This window comes from Scyliorhinus torazame, chromosome 19 (assembly GCF_047496885.1).
Source record: "Scyliorhinus torazame isolate Kashiwa2021f chromosome 19, sScyTor2.1, whole genome shotgun sequence".
Classification (NCBI taxonomy): Eukaryota; Metazoa; Chordata; class Chondrichthyes; order Carcharhiniformes; family Scyliorhinidae; genus Scyliorhinus; species Scyliorhinus torazame.
Window position 1 is genome coordinate 54,495,766 of NC_092725.1, and position 18,043 is coordinate 54,513,808.

An 18,043-nucleotide genomic window follows, 5' to 3' on the forward strand; every position below is an offset into this window, starting at 1 on the left:
CAGCAGGTCCGGCAGCACCTGTGGAAAGGGAAGGGAGCTAACGTTTCGAGTCGGGATGACTCTCTGTCAAAGCTTTCAGGCTATTGGACTTGCCGGTGCTGCAGACGGTGGGGGGGGGGGGGGGCGGTGAAGGCGGATGGTCTCGCCTTTGCCTCGCTAATAGCCCAGAGGCGAGTTCTGCTTGAGTGGAAATCTCTGACTCCGCCCAGTGCCTCGGCCTGGTTGGGTGACCCCACGGTCAAGTGGACCATCAAGGGGTCGGTTCAGGAGTTCTACCTGAGATGGCAGCCATTAATTTCCTGCTTTAAAGAGTTAGTCACCATCAGTGGTTGAGGAGGGGGGCGGGGGGGTTAGTTTTCGATTGGGAGGGCGGGCGTTTTTGGGTGTGATCTACATTGTTGGTTGTTTTTCTTTCATACTGTAAATTATAACATTTGTTTTTAATGATTATATTGTTAAAACTGAAAACTCTTTAATAAAAAGTACCTTTGAAAATGAGTGGACAGAAGTTTGGCAGCTGGAGTAGAGGTTGTCCACTTTGGCAGGAAGGATACAGACGCAGAATATCCTCATACATAAAACATAAAAGGTTAGCTTGCATGACCTGCACTAGGAAGGCAAATAGAATATTAACCTTCATTGCAAAGGGGCGGAGTGTTGGAATGAGAAAGCCTTGCTACAAACCTGCAGGACATTGGTGAGACTGCACCAAGAGGACTGTGTAGTTTGGGCCTCCATATTCAAGGAGGGATACACTTTCATTGGTTCAGAGGAGGTTCACTAGGCTGATTCTTCAGAGGACGATTTGGCCTGACACGATTTAGCATGTTGGGCCGAAACATGATGGGAGTTTAGAAGAATGGGAGGTGATCGTATTGAAGAAGATAAGTTTCTGAGCAGATAGGGTGGGTGCTGAGAGGCTGTTTCCCTTCACCGGGGTTGGGGCATGGCGAGGGGCTCGAGAAATAGGAACACAGTTTAAGGATAAGGAGGTCTCCCATTTAAGACAAAGATGAGGAGGAACCTCTTCTCTCAGGGTCACTCATCTTTGGAATTCTCTACTCCAAAGAGGATTGGAGGCTGGGTCATTGAAGATATTTATTTGCTCTACGAGGACGTCAAGGTTTTTAGGGTCAGATGGGAAAATTTGAGTTGATGCCACAATCAGATCAGCCATGATCATATTAAATGGCGGAGTAGGGACGAGGGGCCTACTCCTGCGCACGCTCCTTTTCTTACATTTTTGTGCTCTGTTCTCATCCTCCTTTCCCCGTATCCCTGCCAATTTTCCCTTAAGGTTGCTTATCTGATTGCCTTTTGAAATACATCACTCAATCTGCCTCCACCACCCCTCAGTCATTGCAATCCTCATCTCGCTGCGTTGTTTGAAAAAAAGCTTTTCCTCACATCTCCTTTGATTCTTTCTCCAATCACTTCAGATCCGTGTCCTTTAGTTGTTGCCACTTCCATCCGCAGGAGCCGTTTCTGCCTGTCTATTCTGTCTAGGCCCCTCCATGACATTTGAGACCTCTACCAAATCTCCTCTCGACAGTGTCTGCTCAAAGGAAGACAAGGTCAAGTCTATCCACATGACTGAAGACTCTAAACCCTGGAAACATCCTTGCAAAGGTTTTCTTCACGTTCTTGTATTGACGTAACATCCTTTCTGAAGGGCAGGGCTCACAATTGGACACAGCATCCCAGTCAAACCAGGGTTGGCACCCTTAGGCCCAACTTCTGACAGAACTTCTCAGCTGAAAATATTTTCAATGTAGAATAAAAGAGGCAGTGGCAGCAAGGATATGAGTCAGCGGAAGGACAGGAAACAGAATATTGAATGGTTGTTTTTTTGGACTGGTGGAAGGTCTGGAAGTTTCATAAAGGTTTGTCATAGCGGCTGTGTTATACTCCATTCCTCTGCTTATAAAGACCAGAATCCCATATGCCTTTTGAACCATTTTTTTAACCTGCCCTGCCACCTTCAACAACTTCTGCAGTTCCCCATCCCCCTTCAGAATTGCGCCCTTTATTTAAATCGTCTTGCCCTCATTCTTCCAATCAAAATGTATCACTTGCACCTCGCCACATTAAGTTTCACCTGTCCTGTGCCCGCTCGCTCCACCAGCCTGTCTGTGTCCCCTTGTCGTCCATCGCAGTCCCCCTCACGGTTCAAAGCTGCCACGCTTTGGTGTCAACTGCAAATGTTTTGATTGTTATTAATATAGATCAGGAAAAGCAGTGGCCCTAGCACTAATCCCGAAGGAAAATCGCTGCATCCAGTCAAAAAAAAAACAAGCATTCGTTATCCTGAATGTGAGCAACAGAAAGATCCATTGGGGGATAAATATTGGCCAGGATACAGGGGGGGGGGGTAAATCACCAAGGATCATCTTCAAGTAGTGCCATGAGATCTTTTACATCTATCCGAGGGGGCAGAAAGGGCCTCATTGGAAAGATGGCACCTTTGACAGTGCAGCACTCCTTTAGTGCTGCACTCCTTTAGTGCTGCACTCCTTTAGTGCTGCACTCGGAGTGATAAGATTTTGTGCTCGAGTCTTTGGGCACTGTTGCTACTGCCGTAATATTTTGGCCTGAAACTAGCTGATTAAACACAGACCAAGAATTGAACCTCTGTTGCTTCCTCTGGACAATCCAGGTAAGACCTGGAGGCATTTACTGCCTCTAGGTTTTGATATCTAAACTGGGGCAGTACCATTGAAAATATGACCACCACACTTACCTACGTAGATTCTAACATCAACCCCTTGTGAATTTGTGGGCCCATCGCAGATTTGCATTTTGGCTCAAAGCATTTGTTTTGTCTCCAGCAATGTCTCAGGGTTAGTCAGAACAGAAACTTGCATTTATATCACACTTTCAATGTAGTACAGTGTCCTCAACCCAGCTAAAGTATTTGTTTTGACTTCAGCGACAGGCGGGTGAGCAGCACAGTTAACAACTTGTACCGGTAACATAGTGAACTGTTGTGGGGCATGTAATCATTTAGACAAATGTTTAACATTGAACTGTAAAGATAGTACTGCAGGTGACCAAACGCTTGGCCCATAACAAGTGAAGTATATTGGGTGCTGGAAATCGGAAACAAAAACAGACAATGCTGGAAATATCACGAGGTCAGGCAATATCTGTAGAGAGAGAAAGGTCCTTGGTCCAGAGCGACACGGCACAGTGGTTAGCACTGCTGCCTCACGGCGCCGAGAACCCGGGTTCGATCCGGGTCCTCTGGGTGCCCAATTCTCTTCCTTTCCAATTATGGGCAATTTAGTGTGGCCAATCCACCTACCCTGCACATCTTTGGGTTGTGGGGGTGAGACCCACGCAGATACAGTGAGAAAGTGCAAACTCCACACAGACAGTGACCCAGAGCCAGGATCGAACCTGGGACCTCGGTGCCGTGGGGCAGCAGTGCTAACCACTGTGCCACCGCGCTGCCCTGTCACCAGGTTTGTAAGTTGAAACACAATTACTGTTTATATATAAAGAGATTAATTGTAAAATAAGCAGTGAATGCAGCGGAATAGCAACAAGCTAACCAACTACCGCCTATAACTGTCCCACCCTCTACCCTCACACACAAGACAGACAAACACAGAGATGGGGGAAAAGGGTAAAACATTAAGGACGAAGCTCAAAAGAGCTTCGTCTTTGTTTCCAATGGTGGTTCTGTGCACTGGTTGATCTAAGGCTCAGGTTTACAGTTGGTGATGGTCTTCTTGGCAGAGTCATTCATTCAGTATAGTATCTGCAGGCAGCAGGATTTCTGAAGAGCCACATTAGTTCTTATCAAACTGGGCCTCCAACTCAAAGGTTCACACTCAGACCTATTTCTTTCCAGAGGCACTCTGTCTCACATCAAACCCTGCTTCCAGCTCATGGTTTGACTTCAAACCTTTCAGTCTCGAGAGATCCAGTCTTACTGGATAGAGAACCAGCTCTCACGGTGGCCTTATGGAAGAGAGCTTGGCTGGATCTTTGAACATGTGGGTTCAGAACCAATCATGACCTGTTACCGGGCAGAACACTACCTTTCAGGCCTATTCAATGGCCACCAGCCACATCAATTAATCTGAGTCTAAAACAGCACAGCCTTCTGAATCTTCCTGTTTTATTGAAAGGTGCAGCCTTGAAGTCACAGGTCCATTAAACATCCATGGATTAAAAATGTAACAGCAAAAATAAAAGAAAGGGAAAATAAGGAATTGACAGGGAAGTAAACAGGAAGGACCCTTACACTTCCAGAGAAAAGAACCTCTGGTTCTTGGATCATTCCAGCCAGTTATAACGTCTCAGTTCTGTTAAATCTAGTTTTGTTCTGTACATCTTCTACCATGCCTCTGAATGCGCTTTTATAAAGCAGAACTGTACACCATATTCCAAGTGTGATCTAACCAAGGTTCTATCCGAATTTAACCTTAACAGGCGGGATTCCCCCCCGCATCCCGAGGCATGGTTTCCGGAGGAGGCCCAGCATTGGCCGACGGCAGGATTTTCCAGTCCCAAAACTGTCAACGGGGTTTCCGGTTATTCGCGCCATCCAATGCCAGGGAACCCACTGCAAAACTGGAAGATGCCGCTGCCGGAAACGGCCGGAAACTCTCACCCAGTGGCCGGAATTCTCCGGCCGCTGGCTGGCGGGAGATTGTCTGGAACTGCTGGCGGCCCATCCCCGCCCTCGGGTTTCCCGGCACTTGGGGTGGCTTCAATACGATTTCACAGTGACAGCGGGGGGGAACTGAGAATCCCTTCACCGAGAAACGCAAAGCTGAGAGGCCAGAGGATCCAGCCCAGTATCTCTGTTATCCACTCTATCACCAGAGAAATGAAGCTCAGTACTTTCTTTAGCCTTAATAATCTTCATCAGTACTTTGTGATTTGTATCCCTGTACCTCTGTTGCTATACTCCATTCAAACACTTATTTCCCAAGGAGTGGGTGACCTCCATATTCTTCCTGCCAAAATGTTCCACTGCAGTATGTAAGAACAATGAAAACATATTGAATATAGAAAGGGTTACCTCTGCTCCGAGGACCCGGGTTCGATCGGAGTTTGCATATTCTCCCCCGTGTCTACGCCCACAACCCAAAGATGTGCAGGGTAGGTGGATTGGTCACGCCAAATTGCCCCTTAATTGGAAATAAAATGAGCAAGAAAGCACAACAGCGCCTGTTCTTTCTCAGGAAACTAGGGAAATTTGGCATGTTAACATTGACTCTTATCAACTTTTACAGATGCACCATAGAAAGCATCCTATCGGGCTGCATCACAGCCTGGTATGGCAACTGCGCGGCCCAAGACCGCAAGAAACTTCAGAGAGTCGTGAACACCGCCCAGTCCATCACACAAACCCGCCTCCCATCCATTGACTCTGTCTATGCCTTCCGCTGTCTTGGGAAAGCGGGCAGCATAATCAAAGACCCCTCCCACCTGGCTCATTCACTCTTCCAACTTCTTCCATCGGGCAGGAGATACAAAAGTCTGCGAACACGCACGAACAGACTCAAAAACAGCTTCTTCCCCACTGTCACCAGACTCCTAAATGACCCTCTTCTGGACTGATCTGATCTCTTCACACGTCTTCTCTACTGAGTAGTACTGCACCCTATGCCTGTGCGTATGTTTGCCCTATGTATTGTCTTTTCATGTATGGAATGATCTGTCACTACGCAGAACAATACTTTTCACTGTACCTCGGTACACGCGACAATAAACAAATCATATCCAGATGGGCACTTTAAATTTTTTTTAAAAAGAATATAGAAAGGGGTTTGGGGAGAGAATTCCCGAGCTTGGAACCCAGATAGACAAAGACATGTCTGCCATTAAAGAAGCGGTTAAAATCACAAACGTGGAAGAGGCCAGTGTTTTAGGAGTGCAGCAATCTTACGCGGGTTATCGCACTCCCAGTTACAGAGGACGGGAGGATAGTAAGCACACAGTATGCTTGATTATGCAGAGGGATCTAACTTTGCAAGATGTGGATGCACCCAACTGCTGCATATAAGGTTCTTACTCTACTTGCCCTCTATGTTTACAGGTCACTGATGGAATGACTGAAATGTCAAGTCTCTAAATGCCACAAATCGAACTCTTCACTGTACCACATGTGCCTACACTATCTCCAACAGAAGAGAGAGCTGCCTCGGAAATTGTGAATGTGTTTACCGTCTCCTCTTCTGCTCCGCCCGTCACCGAGCAACTCTCTTGAATGCCATCAATGGACACCTCACTTTCACAGAACATCCCAGCGTAAAAATAAATCAAGAGGTTTTCCTGCGACGTGTGAGCCTCTGCAAGTTGCGCCGTCAAGGAAAACTGTACCAAACATTTTCACTCGCGAGGAAACAGAAGTCATGTCGCAGGAGAATTGATGATGAGTTGCAAGGTTTTTTTTACTCTGACAGGACTTGGCACTGGGAGCTCACGGCAAGGCAAACAGTGCCGGGACTGGTACAAGCCTGCCACTGTAAAGGGATCGTTTGTAAATATTAAAGACAGATGAAAAAGTCATTTTTGTGTAATTGTAAATATTATTGATCAACAATTGTCTGGAATAAACGATATTCATGTTGTACTTCTGCTGTCGACCACATCCAAACTTTCAGATCAGCGACAACAGACTGAGCATGCTATGATGATAGGACCATATTTTGGGAACCACTGATAAATACGCTATTCCCAATCTTTTGTGGGGCTATGGGTTGGGAAAGACAGGTTGCTGATTGGGGAAATAGGGAGAAAGAGTTCCAGAAAATTTTGACAATTCCCATTGGGGTGACACAGTGGTTAGCAGTACTGCCTCACAGCGCCAGGGACTTGGGTTCAATTCTAGCCTTGCACGATTGTGGAGATCGCACGTTCTCTCCGTGTCTGCCTGGGTTTCCTCCGGGTGCTCCGGTTTCCTCCCTCAGTGCAAAGATGTGCAGGTTAGGTGGATTGGCCATGATAAATTGCCCCGAAGTGTCCAAGGATGTGCAGGTTAGGTGGGGCTATGGGAATAGAGCGGGGGTGTGGGCCTAGGTAGGATGCTCTTTCAGAGGGTCGGTGCAGACTCAATGGGCCGAATGGCTTCCTTCTGCACTGTAGGGATTCTGTGAACTAGAGAAAACTCAGTTGCAAATCTGAAAACATATATGCATGGCATATTAATAGGAAGAAGGTGTCCACACCAAGAAATCGCTAGCTAAAACCTTGAAGGGAAAACTTGCTATGCAGCCAGTGGTTAGGATCTGGAAAGCATTCCTGAGGGTAGAGCTATGTAAAGATAGATATAATTAGATGGAATATAGATAATTAAGCGCAATTCTGACATTACATTTTAGGAATAAAGATTCCCTTAGTACAAATAAATTGTCACTCCTTTGAAAAGTTTGTCCAGATATCTCTGCTCTACACAATACTGATCTAAGACATGTTATCTGATGATGCCAAGTGTCTATGGCAGCGGAATGTTTTTTGAAGGGTCTTTGAACATAAGGAGCGTGGTGTGCACTGATATGGTAAGTACACAAAATGCAAGTCCTGTCAATGTTTTTAAAATCCTGCTAACATTCCTTTTGCTAAAAGCTATCAACGGACGTTAAAATCACTTTATGGTGTATAGCATATCCAGTTTGCCTGGAGAATCTGATGGTACAAGTTTGGGAAAGGAATTCCTAAGAAACTGGTACAAGCTAGAACCATATATCGCAACTGTGAATCACTTATCAATTCATGTAAAGATGGCCAATCACGGAGATAGTACCTCACGCACGTTAGCCAGGATTTTCTGCTCCCATTCACGGAGGCTATGTTCGGCGCCAGGTGAGGAATATAACGCAAGTCGTGTTTCACGACGACTTGAACACATAGCTCGATTATCCCCTCCCCCTCGTCAGAGACGAGTCAATACTAAATTAACATTATTATCAGGCACATATGTCAGAATCATCCCACCCATTTCAAAAAAATCCATCCACTGCGGCATAATGTCAGAACGGCGTGAAGCACGACTGCTCTCCGAAGGCGCCCACCTTGCGAGCAGTATTCCCAATGGAGCTTGGGTGAATGAAGTGCTCGGGATAGATTGGGTCATGCCCGGGTAGTGACGGGGGCTCCACCAGGGCGGACTGCCCAGTAGTACGTTGGGGTGTTCTTTAAAAATGGCGCTCGGGATCATCAAGTGTCTTAATTTGCTGACGGGGGGGGGGAAAAAGTTGCTGGCAGGGCAGGTGGATCAGAGGCCAGCGATAATTTTGTGGGATCTATAAGATAAGAATCAAAAGTCCAGTTAACTGGAGGTGTCCCAAATTCAACTTTTATTTGCTAATTATTCATCTTTATACACTTGCATAAAACTGAATCAAAATGTTGATCAGAAATAATACATAAACTGGTTAGGACAGAGCGAAAAGCATAAAACAAAAAGCAAAAGAAAAGTGCAAAGAGAATCACCTTTAAAAAGTAAATCGATAGATGGTTCAAAATTCATGAATGCATAAATTTGGAACAATCCCTTAACCACGAGGTTTCACTCTTAAGGAACTCCTTACCTATAGTCTAATCCCTCATTCACTCATTGGTTTCTAATCCTCACATGAGACCTGATTTATTCAAATAAATGTATGTCACTTAGAAGATAATTTGTTCATAAATCATTGGTCATTACGTAAGATTTACTAGTGTCCATCAAAATTAATTCAGTATCTACGTGCGCCACCTCACCTCAACAAGGATAAGGTGCTTAGTTATGACTAGCCATTAATCTTGCTAAAACTAAGTATTTGATACATTTTCATTACATAAATGTGCTAGAATATAATGGTCTTATTCATTCCATGAAACATTTAATGAAACAATGTTTGAATTTCTGCAGACATGGCACCAAAGTTCAATAGTTTATTCATTATCTGGGACATCTGAAACATTGACTATCTTTTTGCAGACAGGGTGGGCGGGATTCTCTCAGCCCAGGCCGGGCCGGAGAATCGCCGGGACGGGCGGCAATCGCACAACGCTGGTCTGCCGATTCTCCGGCGAGCAGAGAATAGGCGCGGTCGGGGGCCGCTCTACAAGCCCCTCCCCCCCCCGGGCGATTCACCGCCTGGGATGGGCTGTGCGGCCACACAAAAATACCCGAGACCCGCTGGCGCCGTTCACACCTGCTCTTACCCGGCGGAACCTTGGCGTGCATGCACCCGGGGAGGCCTAGTGGGGGGAAGGGGGGTCCAACCCCGGGGGGGGGGGGGGGGGTGCCTCCGCTGTGGCCTGCAATCGGGGCTTGTCGATCAGCGGGCCGGCCTCTCGGGCTGAGGGCCTCTTTTGTTCCGCGCCGGCCCTGTAGCCCTACGTCATGTTGCGTCGGGGCCGGCGCGGAGAAGGGAGCCACTGCGCATGCGCGCATTGGCGTCGGTCCCACTGCACATGCGCAGACCCGCGGCGCCCATCTGACGCCGGGAATCGGCAGCTGGAGCTGCGTGGGTTGCTCCAGTGCCGTGCCGTTCCCCTGTAGGGGTCAGAACTGCTACTCCTGAGGCTATGTTGATGCCGTTGAGAAACGCGATGGCGTCAACACTTAGCCTCAGAATCAGAGAATCCCGCCCGCTGTTTTTGAATACTTCTATTCCCTACTATATAAAATGAAACAAATAACCAGAAGTTATAGTAATTGTTACTTTTTAACTGAATTTACAGGATGTGGGCATCACTCTAGGCCAACATTTATTGCCCATTCTTAGTTGCCCTTTAGAAAGTGGTGGTGAGCTGCCTTGAACCGCTGTTGTCCTTGTGTAGGTATGCCCACAGTGCTGTTAGGAAAGGGATTCCAGAATTTTGACCCAGCAACTGTGAAGGAACGGCGATATATTTCCAAGTCAGGGTGGTGTATGACTTTGAGGGGAACCTCCAGGTGGTGGGGTTCCCAGGTATCTGCTGCTCTTGTCCTTCTAGATGATAGTGCTCGTAGATTTGGAAGGTGCTGCCTAAGGAACCTTGGTGAGTTCCTGCAGTGCATCTTGTAGATGGTACACACGGCTGCCACTGTGCATCGGTGGTGGAAGGACTGAATGTTTTTGGATGGGGTGCCAATCAAGCGGGCTGTTTTGTTCTGGATGGTGTTGAGCTTCTTGAGTGTTGTTGGAGCTGCTCTCATCCAGGCAAGTGGAGAGTGTTCCATTACACTCCTGACTTGTGCCTTGTACATGGACTGGCTTTGGAGAGACAGGCGGTGAGTTACTCGCCGCAGGATTCCTAGCCTTTGACCTGCTCTGGTAGCCACAGTATTAATATGGCTAGTCCAGTTCAGTTTCTGGTCAATGGTAACCCCCGGGATGCTGACAGTGGGGGTTCACTGATGGTTAAGCCATTGAAAACTATAAGACATTACAAACATTTTCAGACAAAAGCTCACAGCTTCATGATAAGAGCATTCTCAACATTTAAATAAATTAAAATTTTAACCAGTAAGAGTGAATGATATAGCCTTATAATGATAATGGAAATACCCACATTTACCGGAGGCTAATAAGGTTAGAAACAATATAAAATTAGAAACATCATTGAAAGTTCAGAATTACTGGAATCCTCACCAATTCTTCTCAGGCTAACCGTGGCAAGTTATCGTCAGACACACCTACTCTGGATTGAGGAGGGACTTTGCTGACAAGGTAGCATGGCATTCGGGAATTTAAGGTAACACTTTATTTTTAATTTTTGATGTGGATGTTAAGCTATTTTGCTGAAACATTGTAGAGGTGGAACTCTTGGATCCTATATTTACACTAAGACACAGGAATTCTGTTTTTCAAGTTCCTTCAGTGAACACTGTTCAGTATGAAATTGTTCCGCTACTTTCTACAGAGAATGATAAACAGGCAACATAATGGTTGATAACATCGTGCATGAAATGTTTCATAGAACATACAGTGCAGAAGGTGGCCATTCGGCCCATCGAGTCTGCACCGACCCACTTAAGCCCTCATTTCCACCCTACCCCCGTAACCCAATAACCCCTCCTAACCGTTTTGGACACTTAAGGGCAATTTATCATGGCCAAACCACCGAACCTGCACGTCTTTGGACTGTGGGAAGAAACCGGAGCACCCGGAGGAAACCCACGCAGACACGGGAAGAACGTGCAGACTCCGCCCAGACAGTGACCCAGCAGGGAATCGAACCTGGGACCCTGGCGCTGTGAAGCTACAATGCTATTCACTGTGTTACCATGCTGCCCTTAAATATTCAAGGATAAGGCTAACAAACATTTCATAGAATCCCTACAGTGCAGAAGGAGGCCGTTCAGCCCTTTGAGTCTGCAACAGGCCCTCTGAAAGAACACCCCACCGAGGACCAAGCCCCCAGCCTATCCCCGTAACTCCAAATATACTTCTCAGTAATGGTGTACATCCTCCTAATAACCCCACATACGACAGTGTGAAGACCCATATCCATAAAATTATCTGGATCAATACTTTTCCTGCCCTTCCACAGACATCCTGGGCGGGATTCTCTGATCCTGAGGATAAGTGTTGGCGCCGTCGGAAATGCCGTCACATTACCCAATGGCATCAACATGGCCTCAGGATCAGCAATTCTGGCGTCAACTGGGTGCCGTGGGGTCCGCACATGCGCAGCACCAGCGGCGCCAACGTGTGCATGCGCAGTGGCTTCCTTCGCGCCGGCCCCGACGCAACATGGCGTGGAGCTACAGGGGCCGGCGCGGAATAAAGGAGGCCCCCAGCCCGAGAGGCCGGCCCGCCGATCGGTGGGCCCCAATCGCAGGCTAGGCTACAGCGGAGGACCCCCCGGGGTCAGCCCCCCTTCCCCCCTCAGGCCGGCTCCAGATCCTTCCACGCTGAGGTCCCTCCGGGTAAGACCACACATGGATGGTGCTGGCGGGACTCTGGGTTTTTTGTTACGGCCGTTCGGCCCATCCTGGGCGGAGAATTGCCGTGGGGGGGGGCCCATAGAGCTGCCCCCGACCGGCGCCGCGCCAGCGCCAATGGCGCCGATTCTCCGCTCTGCGGAGAATCTCATCCCGGCGACGGGGCTGCATGGCACGATTCGCACCGGTCGCGGCGATTCTCCGGCCGGGGGCCGCTCTACGGAGCCCCCCCCCGGCAATTATCCGTCTGGGATGGGCTGAGCGGCCATAACAGAAAACCGAGTCCCGCCGGCACGTTCTAACCTGATCTTAGCCAATGGACTTTCTTAGGTTAAGGTATCAAGCAAAGCCGGACAGATCAACTGTAATCAGATTGAATGGAGGAGCAGATTTAAGGGGCTAAATTAATCCTGTTTTATTTTTCCATGGGCTGTGGGTGTCATTGGCAAGGCCAACATTTGTTGTCAATTTCTAATGGCCCATTGTACTGAGTTGTGGAAAAGTGTGAGGTTATGCACTTTGGTCGGAAGAATGGAGGCATAGACTATTTTATAAATGGGAAAAGGCTTTGGAAATCAGAAGCACAAAGAGACTTAGGAGTCTGAGTTCAGGATTCTCTTAAGGTTAAGTGGAGGTTCAGTCAGCAGTTAGGAAGGCAAATGCAATGTTAGCATTCATGTCGAGAGGGCTAGAATACAAGAGCAGGGATGTACGTCTGAGGCTGTATAAGGCTCTGGTCAGACCCCATTTGGGGTTTTGGACCCCGTATCTAAGGAAGGATGTTCTGGTCTTGGAAAGGGTCTAGAGGAGGTTCACAAGAATGATCTCTGGAATGAGGAGCGGCTGAGGACTCTGCATCTGTACTCTGAGTTTAGAAGAGTGAGGGGTGATCTTATTGAAACCTTGCAGGATACTGAAAGGCCCAGAAGATAGAGTGGACATGAAGAGGATGTTTTCACTATTCGGAAAAACTAGAACCCGAGGCCTCAGCCTCAGACTAAAGGGACGATCCTTTAAAACTGAGATGAGGAGGAATTTCTTCAGCCAGAGGGTGGTGAATCTATGGAACTCATTGCCGCAGAAGGCTGTGGAGGCCAAATCACTGAGTGTCTTTAAGACAGAGATAGATAGGGTCTTGATTAATAAGGGGGATCAGGGGTTATGGGGAGAAGGCAGGAGAATGGGGGTGAGAAACCTATCAGCCATGATTGAATGATGGAGCAGACTCGATGGACCGAGTGGCCTAATTGTGCTCCTATGTCTTATGGTCTTATAGTGTCTTGCTAGGCTAATTCAGAGGACAGTTAAGAGTAAACCACATTGCTGGGTGTCTGGAGTCACATGTCGGCCAGACCAGGGGAATCATAGAATTTACAGTGCAGAAGGAGGCCATTCGGCCCGAGTCTGCACCGGCTCTTTGAAAGAGCACCCTACCCAAGACCACACCTCCACCCTATCCCCATAACCCAGTAACCCCACCCAACACTAAGGGCAATTTTGGACACTAAGGGCAATTTATCATGGCCAATCCACCTAACCTGTGCATCTTTGGATTGTGGGAGGAAACCGGAGCACCCGGAGGAAACTCACGCACACACGGGTAGAACATGCAGACTCCGCACAGACAGTGACCCAAGCCGGAATCGAACCTGGGACCCTGGAGCTGTGAAGCAATTGTGCTAACCACCATGCTACCGTGCTGCCCTTTTTTAAAAAAAAATTTAGAGTACCCAATTCATTTTTACAATTAAGGGTAATTTAGCGTGGCCAATCCACCTACCCTGCACATCTTTGGGTTGTGGGGACGAAACCCACGCAAACACGGGGAAAATGTGCAAACTCCACATGGACAGTGAACCAGAGCCCGGATTGAACCTGGGACCTCAGCACCGTGAAGCTGCAGTGTTACCACTGTGCCACCGTGCTAGCAGAGTTCCTTCCCTCATGGCAATCGATGTTCCCTTGGGTGGTAGTTTCTGCCTGACGGTGTAAAGTGATGGCCCGCTACAATTCCAAGAGTTTTAAGCGCACTTACCTGCCCTGGAAACCTTCGTTCAAACCTCTGCTGGCTGGAACTGCTTGGAGCAGTGCAATTCCAGCGAATTCAGGGAGGCCAGACCATCCCCCTTTTGCTGCATTGGCTGCCAGAAAGCAGGTTGGTTTAAAGAGCCCAGTGAAGTTGAACGGCCAGAGAGAAGGGTCCGCACCAGGAGGCGACCTGGGTGCCGGGGCCAGGTCAGGGGGTGAGTCGGGGTGGTGAGAGGCAGGACTTGAAGTTGGGGCTGCAAGTGGGGGGAGAGTGGCACCTTGTGGCTGGGGGTCGGTGGTGGTGGGAAATCCCATGGGGTGGAGGGTTTGGGAATACCCTGGGAGTTGATTAGTGGGGGGGTGGAGGGTCTAGGGTGTGAGGGATATCCCATGCGGAGCTCGGTCTGGAAGTTTAGAATAGTTACACTGAAGTTAGAAGTGGTTTTATTTCTTCTAATTCTTTCAGAGTAGCTATTGGCATAAAACTGACAGAACCATCCAAAGTTAGCGATTTAAATCACTTTGTCAGCGCAGCGCAATTGTCCCTTCTGGACAATTGCCACATGAGCCCTTCCTGAGAACCTCCAAGAGGGATTCTCCAGCGCATCATTGGGGTGCCTCCTAAATGCGACGCTGGGGAGCCAGGAAGTTACGGGCCATAGTCACCGTTACCGAAACTAAACTTTAATTCCAGATTTTATTAATTACATTTAAACTCCAGCATCTGCTGTGGGATTTCAACCCGTGTCACCGGGACATTCAGCTGAGTCGCTAGATTACTGGGCCAGTGACATTACCACGACAACCACTACTTTCCCCTTTTCCTATTAAGTAAACCTGACAAGCAGTCAACACGTTTAGGAGAGGAAGGGTAACTATGATGAGCAAGAAGCAAACTTAAACATATTCGCATATGACTTGATTCGACGGCACGTAATGTAGAGTCAATCGCAAAGCAATGCATGCAGCTCTTCACTCAATACTTTGTTTCTTGTTTTTTTTATCAGTGTGACTAAGGTCACGACTTCTTTGCGCTATCCTCTTGTTCCTCTGAGGCTGTATTTATGCCATTGTCTATGCTCCCCTCCCCCCACCCACCCCACCACCACCACCACCACCTCTGCATTCCCACTATGCCAAAATCAACTGTTGTCTAATCTTCTTTTACTCTCGCCCAGGATCCCAACACTCTGCAACTTCAAGTCACAATACAAACATGACTGCATTCACGTGAATGGTCCTTTACGCCCAGTATCCCAACAGCTCACATTCTCCCCGAGTCTGCATGGGTCTCACCCCCATAACCCAAAAGATGTGCAGGGTAGGTGGATTGGCCACTCTAAAACACCCCTTCATTGGAAAACAAAAAGTGGGTTGTGATGAACGGTTACTGCCTTGTCATCATGTAAGGTGATGTAGGGCCGGAAGGGGGTGTGTTGTAGGGGGCGCCGGGTCCTGCCGGGGAGCGGCGCGGGAAGGGGCGTCTGTAGTGGGGGATCCAGCGGGTGCCAGATCCCGGAGGGAAACCGTATCTTGCTTGCCGTCGGGGTACTCAACGTAGGCGTTACTGGGGTTGGCGTGGAGCAGTCGGACCTTTTCAATCAGGGGGACCGTTTTATGGCTCCTCGTGTGCCTCCGGAGAAGAACAGGTCCCGGAGCCATCAGCCAAGGTGGAAGCGAGACCCCGGAGGTAGACTTCCTGGGGAAGACAAACAATCGGTCGTGAGGGGTCTCATTCATGGCCGTGCAGAGGAGTGACCTAATGGAGTGTAGGGCATCGGGTAGGACCTCCTGCCAGTGGGTAGTTGGGGACTTCTCAACCGCAGGGCCAGAAGGACAGCCTTCCACACTGTCGCGTTCTCCCTCTTCACTTGCCCGTTTCCCCGCGGGTTATAACTGGTCGTTCTGCTCGAGGCGATGCCTTTGCTGAGCAGATACTGACTCAGTTCATCGCTCATGAACGATGTACCCCGGTCGCTGTGGATATAAGCGGGGAATCCGAACAGTGTGAAGATTCTGTGCAGTGCCTTAATCACGGTGTCTGAGGTCATGTCGGTGCAGGGAATGGCGAATGGGAAACGGGAGAACTCATCGATCACGGTGAGGAAATAGGCATAACGATTGGTGGACGGGACGGGCCCCTTGAAGTCCACGCTCAGTCGCTCAAAGGGACCCGAGGCCTTCACGAGCCGAACCTTGTCTGGCCGGTAGAAGTGCGGTTTGCACTCAGCACAGATCTGGCAGGCCCTGACCATGGCCTTGACCTCCTTGGTTGAGTAAGGTAGGTTGCGGGACTTGATAAAATGGACGAGCCGTTTCCGGGTGCGGCGATGACCAGCTGAGTCGCACGTTTCGGCAGCTCCCGGTGAAACGGACTTTTGGGCTCTTGATAGGAGCCCCAACGGCAATTTTGACGGCTAAAAACACTGTGCGGTAAACCAGAAGGGAATCCCCCCTGGATGCGGATGAAAAACGGAGGAGAAAGTGGCCGGATTGCAGTGGATCCTTTAGAACAGCGGCAAGGAAGGCAAGCAAAAACCAAGATGGCGTCGGAAGGTGGCAGTTTAACATGGGGCCCTGAACAACAAGAGTTCTTGAAATGCTGTGTGGAAGAGCTCAAAAAGGAAATGAAGAAAGAGCTGTTGGCCCCGATACTACAGGCGATCGAAGGGCTAAAGGAGGAACAAAAGACCCAGGAGCGGGAGCTTCGGGTCGTGAAGGCAAAGGCAGCCGAGAATGAGGACGACATACAGGGCCTGGTGGTGAAGACGGAGACGCATGAGGCACATCAGAAACGATGTGTGGAAAGGTTGGAGTCACTGGAGAACAACGCAAGGAGGAACAACCTGAGGATTCTTGGTCTTCCTGAAGGTGCGGAGGGAGCGGACGTCGGGGCATATGTGAGCACGATACTGCACTCGTTAATGGGAGTGGAGGCCCCGGCGGGTCCGTTGGAGGTGGAGGGAACATACCAAGTGATGGCGCGAGGACCGAGAGCAGGAGAAATTCCCAGAGCCATAGTGGTGAGATTCCTCCGTTTTAAGGATAGAGAAATGGTCCTTAGATGGGCAAAGAAAACTCGGAGCAGTAAATGGGAGAACGCGGTGATCCGCGTTTATCAAGACTGGAGTGCGGAGGTGGCGAGAAGGAGGGCGAGCTTTAATCGGGCCAAGGCGGTGCTTCAAAAAAAGAAGATAAAATTTAGAATGCTGCAACCGGCAAGACTGTGGGTCACATATCGAGGGAGGCACCACTACTTTGAGACGGCGGATGGAGCGTGGACTTTTATTGTGGAAGAAAAACTGGAATGAGCGGGCTATTAAAAAGAACGTTTGAACAAAGTGGTGGGGCGAATGTGGGAGGCGAAGAGGGGGGTTAAAAAGGGGGGAAAGAGGAGTTTTATGTACTAATCCTGCGATGTGGTAACTTTTCTCTCTTCCACAGGTGGTGATGGGGGGAGGAGGGGAGGTGGAGGAGATGGGGGTTTGGCCATTGGGGGCGGGGCCAAGGGAGAAGCGCGGGCTTGGTTCCCGTGCTATGATAATCATGGCGGGAATAGAGAAGCAGGAAGGAGGGGGCGTCGCACGGTGCGAGCCAAGGTCACGGGGGGAAGCCGAGGTCGGCCAGAGTTTGCTGACTTCTAGGAGCAACATGGGGGGAGTAATTACGCTAGCGGGGGATCTAGCGGGGGGGGGGGGGTGGGAGGGGGGAATTACTGGGTTGCTGCTGCTGGGGAGAGGGGGGAGCTGGTATGAGAGGGGATGGGCGGGGGGGCGCCGCCTGGGGGAGATACAGCTGCGTGGGAACCGGGTGAGGAGCTGGAAAAAGGGGATGGCTAATCGACAAGGGGGGGAAGGAAGCCCCCCAACCCGGCTGATCACGTGGAACGTGAGAGGGCTGAACGGGCCGATAAAGAGGGCACGGGTACTCGCACACCTTAAGAAACTTAAGGCAGATGTGGTTATGTTACAGGAAACGCACCTGAAACTGATAGACCAGGTTAGGCTACGCAAAGGATGGGTGGGGCAGGTGTTCCATTCGGGGCTAGATGCGAAAAACAGGGGGGTGGCTATATTAGTGGAGAAGCGGGTAATGTTCGAGGCAAAGACTATAGTGGCGGATAACGGGGGCAGATAC

The 18,043-nt window shown here is 49.2% G+C and overlaps 1 protein-coding gene across 6 annotated transcripts in view; it reads left to right on the forward strand.

Annotated features, from left to right (window-relative positions):
* The window catches only part of LOC140396133 (uncharacterized), a 102,478-nt gene extending 95,886 nt beyond the window's left edge, over window positions 1-6,592 (forward strand). For all 6 annotated transcript variants that reach the window (XR_011936459.1, XR_011936458.1, XR_011936460.1 and 3 more), the window contains one exon: window positions 6,056-6,592. The gene's annotated coding sequence lies outside the window, so the exon portion shown is untranslated. The remainder of the gene's footprint in view (window positions 1-6,055) is intronic.
* Window positions 6,593-18,043: the final 11,451 nt, after the last annotated feature.